The 8,565-nt window shown below is 43.3% G+C and overlaps 1 long non-coding RNA gene across 2 annotated transcripts in view; it reads right to left on the minus strand.

Moving 5' to 3' along the window:
- The window catches only part of LOC139363275 (uncharacterized), a 44,489-nt gene that overhangs the window by 35,586 nt on the left and 338 nt on the right, over positions 1 to 8,565 (minus strand). Inside the window, exons 2-3 of one of the 2 annotated variants that reach the window (XR_011623282.1) lie at positions 8,156 to 8,229; positions 5,745 to 5,824 (exon numbers count right to left, since the gene is read on the minus strand). This is a non-coding gene — a long non-coding RNA (uncharacterized lncRNA). Of the gene's footprint in view, positions 1 to 5,744; positions 5,825 to 8,155; positions 8,528 to 8,565 lie in introns of those variants that run through there. The other variant, XR_011623281.1, reaches the window with a different exon arrangement.

Here is an 8,565-nt window from a genome sequence, read left to right on the forward strand (position 1 = left end):
CACTGCACCGGGCCAAGATCTGATTGTTCAAAGGCATGGAGCACCTCCCCTTCTTCCTCTTGCTCCTGCTCCTGCCATGTAAGACACCTCACTCCTCCTTTGCCTTCCACCATGACTGGGAGATTCCTGAGGCCTCTCCAGAAACAGATGCCGCCATACTTCCTGTACAGCCTGCAGAACCATGAGCCAATTAAACAGCTTTTCTTTATAAATTACCCAGCCTTAGGTATTTCTTTATAGCAATGTGATAACAGACTAATACATTTACCTACACTTAAAAGCATTTCTGAAACCATAGCCTTTCACTCACTTTTTGCACACTTAAATGGAAAATATGCTGCTGCTTCTTTTCTTGGATCAATTGTATACCCCTGCTATTCACTCATTCAAAAAACTATTCTAACCAAACATTAAGTAATATGGTAGGCCTACAAATACAAATAGAACATGATCCCTTCCCTCAAGGAACTCATGGCCTAGTAGAAGCAAACATGTTAGCAAATCATTATAAAAGCCATATGCAAGTATATCGGGAGAACCCGCTCCCGATGTTTAACGTGGGTTCTTCTCTATTTCCTAAGTGTCTCAGCTGGGTTGAGAAAAAAAGGGAAAGAGCACAAGAGAGAGAAATTTAAAGCTGGGTGTCCAGGGGAGACATCACACATCGGCAGGATGCATGACATTCCCCGAGCTGTAAAACCAGCAAGTTTTTATTAGTGATTTTCAAAAGGGGAGGGAGTCCACGAACAGGGTGTGGGTCACAGAGATCACATCCTTCACAAGGTAATAAAACATCACAAGGCAAATGGAGGCAGGATGAGATCACAGGACCACCGGATAAGGAGAAATTAAAATTGCTAATGAAGTTTCAGGCATGCATTGTCATTGATAACATCTTATCAGGAAACAGGGTTTGAAACCAGATAACCTGTCTGACCACAATTTATTAGATGGGAATTTTCCTACACCTGATAAGCCTGGGAGCACTATAGGACACCGGGGCTTATTTCATCCCTTCGGCTTCTACCGGATGCCTTAAAAGGGGCCATCTATAGGCCTACCTTCAGGGCTCATTCTCTTTCTCAGGGATGTTCCTTGCTGAGAAAAAGAATTCAGCGGTATTTCTCCTCTTTGCTTATGAAAGAGGAGAAAAGGAGAAATATAGCTCTGTTCCATCCAGCTCACCCTCGGCCAGTTCAAAGTTACCTCTCTTGTTCCCTGAACATTGCTGTTATCCTGTTCTTTTTTAAGATGCCCAGATTTCATATTGTTCAAACACACACGCCTTACAAACAATTTGTGCAGTTCACACAATCACAGGGTCCTGAGGCGACATTCATCCTCCTCAGTTTACAAAGATGATGGGATTAAGAGATTAAAGTAAAGACAGGCATAGGAAATCACAAGGATATTCACTGGGGAAATGATAAGTGCCATGAAATCTTCACAATTTATGTTCAGAGATTACAGTAAAGACAGGTGTAAGAAATTATAAAAGTATTAATTTGGGGAACTAATAAATGTCCATGAAATCTTCACAATTTATGTTCTTCTGCCGGGGCTTCAGCCGGTCCCTCTGTTCGGGGTCCCTGACTTCCCGCAACACAAGTAAAAGATGGCGTTGTGGCTGCAGAGTATATGAACCCAAGTTAGAGGCATCATAAATGCCTTCCTGGCCAGGCGCTGTGGCTCACGCCTGTAATCCCAGCACTTTGGGAGGCCGAGGTGGGTGGATCACCTGAGATCAGGAGTTCGAGCTCAGCCTGACCAACATGGATAAATCCTGTCTCTAGTAAAAATACAAAATTAGCCGGGTGTGGTGGCACATGCCCGTAATCCCAGCTACTTGGGAGGCTGAGACAGGAGAATTGCTTGAACTCGGGAGGCAGAGGTTGCAGTGAGCCGAGATAGCACCATTGTACTCCAGCCTGGATGACAAGCAGTGAAACTCTGTCTCAAAAAAAAAAAAGAAAGCCTCCCTAGAGAAAACAACAGGAGCTGAGGTTTAAAAGAGGAGTAGAAGAAAAATCCAGGAAAAGAGACAAGGAAAAATCATAAAGCACAAACACAGCATGGAAACATAATAATTCATGCAGTGAAGGACCGCAAGCACTCAGCTCTGCTAAGAAAAAAGTACAAGACAGAAATCAGTGAGATGTGAAATTAGAAAAATACACAGTAACCATGTAGTGGCAGGCTTATAGCATAGTTTAAGAAACTTGAACTTATTAGGCAGTGGGTTATGGAGCAAGCATGGTCAAGGATGCCTTTCTCTTAGATTATTGTTTGGTTCCATAGACGATTTAATTTAGACTACATGGGGTCAGAATGACGAGGTCAAAGGCTGGTAGGAATAGGAAGGACACAAAAAAGAGGATCCAGAAGCAAGAAACACTGAGGAAGTAAAATGGACAGGACTTGGTGATTATTGGGATATGGAGAATGAGGGGAGGGGGAACAAGCAAAAGGGACAAGAAATGGGGGATCTGGGAGTGGAAGGACAATGAACATCATAAGCTGACGCTTTCTTGCGTAAGTTCTACAGTCCAGCAGTCAAGGGCTTAAGTCTTGGTTCTGTCACTTGCTTGCTATATGACTTTGGTAAGTTATTTCAACTTCTCTAAATTTCAGTTCCTTGCAAATTAAATGGGAATAATATCAGAATCTACCTCATTGTTAGACTGGGATTGTTATAATAACTAAACGAAATCAGGTATGTAAAGTGCTTAGCACAGTGCCTGCTAATCAGAAACACCTATTGATTAAAGAATTTTAAAATGATTATCTGACTATGTCTGTGGTCATAGATCTACCTTTCCTCTTCTTACTAGGGATGAATTGTCCATGTTTCTAGGCAAGGCCAATCCCTCAACTTACACACAAGAACCTATTCCTTTTTGCCAACATCATTCCACCAATTCTTCCCTCCGTCCCACACCATCCATTCCACCCTCTCTCCTGAATCACTTCTAGAAACATATACATACACAGTCAATTCTCGCATTAAAAAATATTGAACCTGTTCTTGACTCAATTTCCCTTTAACTACCAGCCCACTTCTTTCTTCTTTCCTTAAGTCATAAATTGCTCTTCTGCCACTCTTTTCAGGATCCATTATAACTGAACTTTCTCTTCTATAACTTCATGAAAGTTGCCTTTTTTCAGATTACCAGTGACTTCTATGTTTCTAGATCCAATGTTCTTATCTTGCTTAGCACATGTATAGCATTAGATATAGCTGATTACTCCCTTCTCCTTGAAACACTTTTATTACTTAACTCCCAGGTGACCAGGCTTTCTGCATTTTCTATCATTTCTTTGACCCTCTTTTGCAGTCTCCTTTGCTGATTATTCATCATCTTTCCAAACTCTAAATATTGGAATACTCAAGGCCTTATCTCTCTATACTCCCTTGGTAATCTTATCAAGTCTCATGGCTGTTGATTCAAAAATCCACTTCTCTAACCCAAACCAATCTCCTAAAACTATAGACTCCCATGTCCAACTGTCTACTCAAACTCTCCACTTGGATGACTAACATGCCTTCCAAGCGTGATGTGCCCGAGACCAAGCTGCTAATGCTCACTCCAATAACGGCTCCTCCCCAGCGTTCCCTGTATCACTAAATGGCAACTCCATTCTTCTAGGTACTCTAGTCAACAACCTTATCATGGCCTCTGGCTACAATCGAATAGCTTAAATTAAACCAGTCCTCTCATGGGAATAAGCATAAAAGTTGAACATTTCAAAAAGCACACATAACAAAAACTACACAGGCTGTTTGAAGGCACCGGAGAGCAACCAAGATGGTCAAGACATGAGAGCCTGGGATCCCAGGAAGAAGAGAGATGCAAAAAGTGATACAGAACTTCTCCATCGCTTTTTCTTATTAGGGCATTTGCTGAGTTTTGTGCAGGGCATTATGGCGAGCAGAAAGCAGTGACTTGGAGGTATCAGGGACCTTTCAGATACGGGGAGATAAAAAATTGGAGTTGAAAACTGCTGACGGGACTTGAAGGGACAAGATCTCAAAGAAAGAAGGATCATAAAGAAGCCAGTCTGACATTTTGTTTGGCTTTTATCCTTGAGGTATTTGCTGAATTCTAAGCTGTAAGGGCACCAGAAATCAAGAAACCAAACAGTTGCTAAATAGTTAAAATGCTAAGTGTACATTTCAACAGTCTCACAGAGCTGGGGGTACAAAAATTGGAGTTTAAGGTTACCCAAAGATGGGGACCTGTTAAATATCGCAGATGTTCATGTTGAGAAAGAACAGAAAGGCCTAGCTCTGGGATAAGACCAAACCAGAAAATGATCAGCCCTCACAAAGTCTGAATCCCTGACTAAAGGTCATCTGAGGCTGAGCACAGGGGCTCATGCCTGTAATCTCAGCACTTTGGGAAGCTGACGCAGGTGGATCACTTGAGGTCAGGAGCTCGAGACCAGCCTGATCAACATGGTGAAACCCAGTCTCTACTAAAAAAATACAAAATTGGCCAGGCGTGGTGGTGCACACCTGTAATCCCAGCTACTTGGGAGGCTGAGACAGGAGAATTGCTTGAACCCGAGAAGTGGAGGCTGCAGTAAGCCAAGACGGCACCATTGTACTCCAGCCTGGGCAACAAGAGCAAAACTCCACCTAAAAAAAATAAAAAATAAAAAAAAAGGCATCTGTTCCTACTCTAATTGCTTGCCAGAATAAAATTAAATCCTTTCTGGAAAAAGACAACATCAGCCACAGTCTCTATGCAATTTTTATTTATTTCTTTATTTATTTTATTTTATTTTTTATCTTTTTTGCCAGAGCCTCTATGTGATTTTTTTCCTGCACAATGTCCAACATTTAATCAGAAACCTTAGGTTCATCTCTTATGCGTTTCTTTCTCTCATGTACCACGTCACGTCCAATCTGTTCTACCTTCAAAATTGAGCTGGGATCTTCCCACCACTTTTGGCCCAGATCCAGAACCAAGCTCCACCAAAAGCAAGGCAGTCTGCCCCCCGGACATGGCCTCAGCACTGACTGACCGCACCTCTCAGGCCCGAGCACCACACCTACACCAGATCCAAGCCACTCTCTCACCAGCCTTATTGGGAGCAGCTTCCTATCTGGTCTCTCTGCTTCTGCCTTCGCCCCACTTCAGTCTATTCTCAACCAAGCAACTAGAAAAAACAAATGTTTTTAATCAAACTATGTCAAGCTTCTATGCCAAACCCTTTAGGGACTTTTAACCCTAGAGTAAAACCTAAAGTCCTTTCACTGACCTACAACAAGGCGCATAGCCCGGCCTCTGACTTCATCTCCGAATGCTGCTCTGCTCCACTCACTCTTACTCCCATCCCCAACATGGCTTCCTGCCTTAGAACTAGGAATTGGCTGCTTCCTTGACCTGGAATGCTGTGCCAATTAGTATCAATTTTCATTTCTTCACCTCCTTCATGTCTTTACTCAAACGTCACCTTTTCAATGAAGCCTGCTCTGAAAATTGCTAGGTCTCCCACGCCCCAGCACCTAGCCTTCTTTCCTGCTTTATTTTGCCTTAGCTATTATAATTATCTAACACACATAATGTACTCACTTTTCTTGTTTGTATGACTCCTCCACTGGAATACAAATTCTGTCAAGGCAGGAGTTTTAATCTGTTGTTTGGTTTTGTTTCTCACTGCTATATCCCCACGAACACGAGGGGAGTGGGGGTGAGGGACAAGAAAACAACAGTGCTTGGCACATACTAGATACTCACAACTATTTGTGGAATGAATCATTCAGTTTCAGATCATCCAAGAGTTGTCGAGAAAATAGTCAGATATCCAGGACTGTCATCTGAGGGAGAAGTCTAGGTTAGAAATACATCCTTTATTGCCCTGGGTATACAGGTGGTACTAGAAATCATAGATGTGAAATGGGACTGCCCTGGGAGAAAGGAGAAGAGAAACAGGTTGTGGATAAAAACTTGTACAGGCCAGGCGCGGTGGCTCACGCCTGTAATCCCAACACTTTGGGAGGCTGAGGAGGGTGGATCACGAGGTCAAGAGATCAAGATCATCCTGGCCAACATGGTGAAACCCCACCTCTACTAAAAATACAAAAGTTAGCTGGGCAGGGTGGCATGCGTCTGTAGTCCCAACTACTCAGGAGGCTGAGGCAGGAGAATCACTTGAACCAGGGAGGCGGAGGTTGCAGTGAGCCGAGATCACGCCACTGCACTGCAGCCTGGCAACAGAGTGAGACTCCATCTCAAAAAAAAAAAAAAAAAAAACTTGTACAAGAACCTACAATGGCTATCAATTTCTTTATAAAGCCCACTGTGGCTGGTATAGCACTACTGGTTACTATCATGCATGTCCGTGTGAAGAGACCACCAAATAGGCTTTGTGTGAGCAATAAAGTTTTTTAATCACCTGGGTGCAGGCAGGCTGAGTTCAAAAAAAGCATCAGTGAAGGGAGATAGGGTGGGGCCGTTTTATAAGATTTGGGTAGGTAAAGGAAAATTACAGTCAAAGGGGGGTTGTTCTCTGGTGGGGAGGAGTGGGGGTCACAAGGTGCTCAGTGAGGGAGCTTTTTTGAGCCAGGATGAGCCAGGAAAAGGAATTTCACAAGGTAATGTCATCAGTTAAGGCAAGAACTGGCCATTTTCACTTCTTTTGTGGTGAAATGTCATCAGTTAAGGCAAGGACCGGTCATTTTCACTTCTTTTGTGGTGGAATGTCATCAGTTAAGGCAGGAACAGGCCATTTGCACTTCTTTTGTGATTCTTCAGTTACTTCAGGCCATCTGGGCATATAGGTGCAGGTCACAGGGGATATGATGGCTTAGCTTTAGCTCAGAGGCCTGACAGTTACCCACTCAATACCCATTCTATTCTGCCCCAACATCCTTCTAACAGAATTCGTTCATCTCCTCCCTGGCCAAGCGTTTCTTGGAGGCCCGGAAAGACTGGTTAGCTGGTCTAATCCAAACATGGTGGTCTCACATATAGATCCTAAGCTTAAGTCAATATGATGTAATTCTGGTCAGCTGGGAGTTCACGACGGGGTTTTGCTCTTCCAATAAAGACAAAAGAGAAGATACTTCTATTACGACCTTGTTGAAGCCAACAACCCAGGGGACAGAGTGGAAAGGCAGGGGAAAAAATGCTGTGTTGATAATGTGCTGAGCCCCCAAGTTAACCTCCAGGTTAACCAACCTGGGGGGTGTAAAATAATGAATTCCTTATTATTCAGGACTGTCACCTGAGGGAGACAGTCCTTATTATTTCAGCCACTTTGAATTGGTTTTTTGTTACTTGAGGGAAAAAAAATTCTTTTTTTTTTTTTTTTTTTTTTTTTTTTTTTTTTTTGAGACGGATCGCCCAGGCTGGAGTGCAGTGGCTGGATCTCGGCTCACTGCAAGCTCTGCCTCCCGGGTTCAGCCATTCTCCTGCCTCAGCCTCCCGAGTAGCTGGGACTACAGGCGCCCGCCACCTCGCCGGGCTAGTTTTTTTGTATTTTTAGTAGAGACGGCGTTTCACCGTGTTAGCCAGGATGGTCTCGATCTCCTGACCTCGTGATCCGCCCGTCTCGGCCTCCCAAAGTGCTGGGATTACAGGCTTGAGCCACCGCGCCCGGCCAAGGGAAAAAAAACATTCTAATTAATACGCTAGTTTTTACGGTTTCCACGATGTGGTGCCAGCCTTTCCTTCTCTAGATATTTCTACAACTCATCTACACAAGCCTTGCTTACAGTTTTCCAAATACATCTTGCACTTTTTGAGCCTTTGATCAAGCCATTCCGAATGCACTTCCCCCAAGAGGCTGGCCAGTTAAAATACTATCATTCATCAAACACAATTTAAATGTCACTTTCTCCTGTAGCCCTTTCAGAAATTACCTCAAAATTAAATGATCAGACCTAAAATCTTTTGGGAGTGTTTTCACCTCTAGAATTTACCACATACCTTTATGTTGGTGTTACTTATGGAATGCCTACATCTGCCTTATGTCATAGACTTCAAAGTGGAGATTGGGTCCAGATCTTAATATAAAGGCTTACCATTTACCAGGCACAGCTCTAAGTATTAACGGTTTTAATCCTCAAGACAAAACCTAAAGAGATAAATTCTTCCATTGCCACTTTGTGGATTAGGAAAATGAAGCACAAAAACATTTAACTTGCCTGAGGTTTCGGAGCTAGTACATTGTAGAATCTGGATTCAAATCAAGACAGCAATTAGCTGAATGAAGGTGTAACTGTAAATGCAAATAACTGATCACAAGGGATACACATTCACTCACACAAGATACAAGATTTTTAACGTTGCCGATACTAAAAACAAAGCGTCTGCGTTTTTAAGCGCAGCCCCACCCCGCGATACTAGATTTATTCTTCAGAGCTGGGAGCCTGATGAAGGGGAACTATTCCTTTATATTTTTTAAGACTCAATAAATTGCCCACTTCTTTCCCAAAATGAGATGTCTGTTGGGGTGGCCCTTGTCGCTCCGTGTGCCAAGGGTCCTCCGATTGCTAAGGACACAGCGGTGAGCAGAGAAGGCAGGTGAGGAACTGCACGGACTCAGCTGCAGAGG

Source organism: Macaca nemestrina, chromosome 5 (genome assembly GCF_043159975.1).
Source record: "Macaca nemestrina isolate mMacNem1 chromosome 5, mMacNem.hap1, whole genome shotgun sequence".
Taxonomy (NCBI): domain Eukaryota; kingdom Metazoa; phylum Chordata; class Mammalia; order Primates; family Cercopithecidae; genus Macaca; species Macaca nemestrina.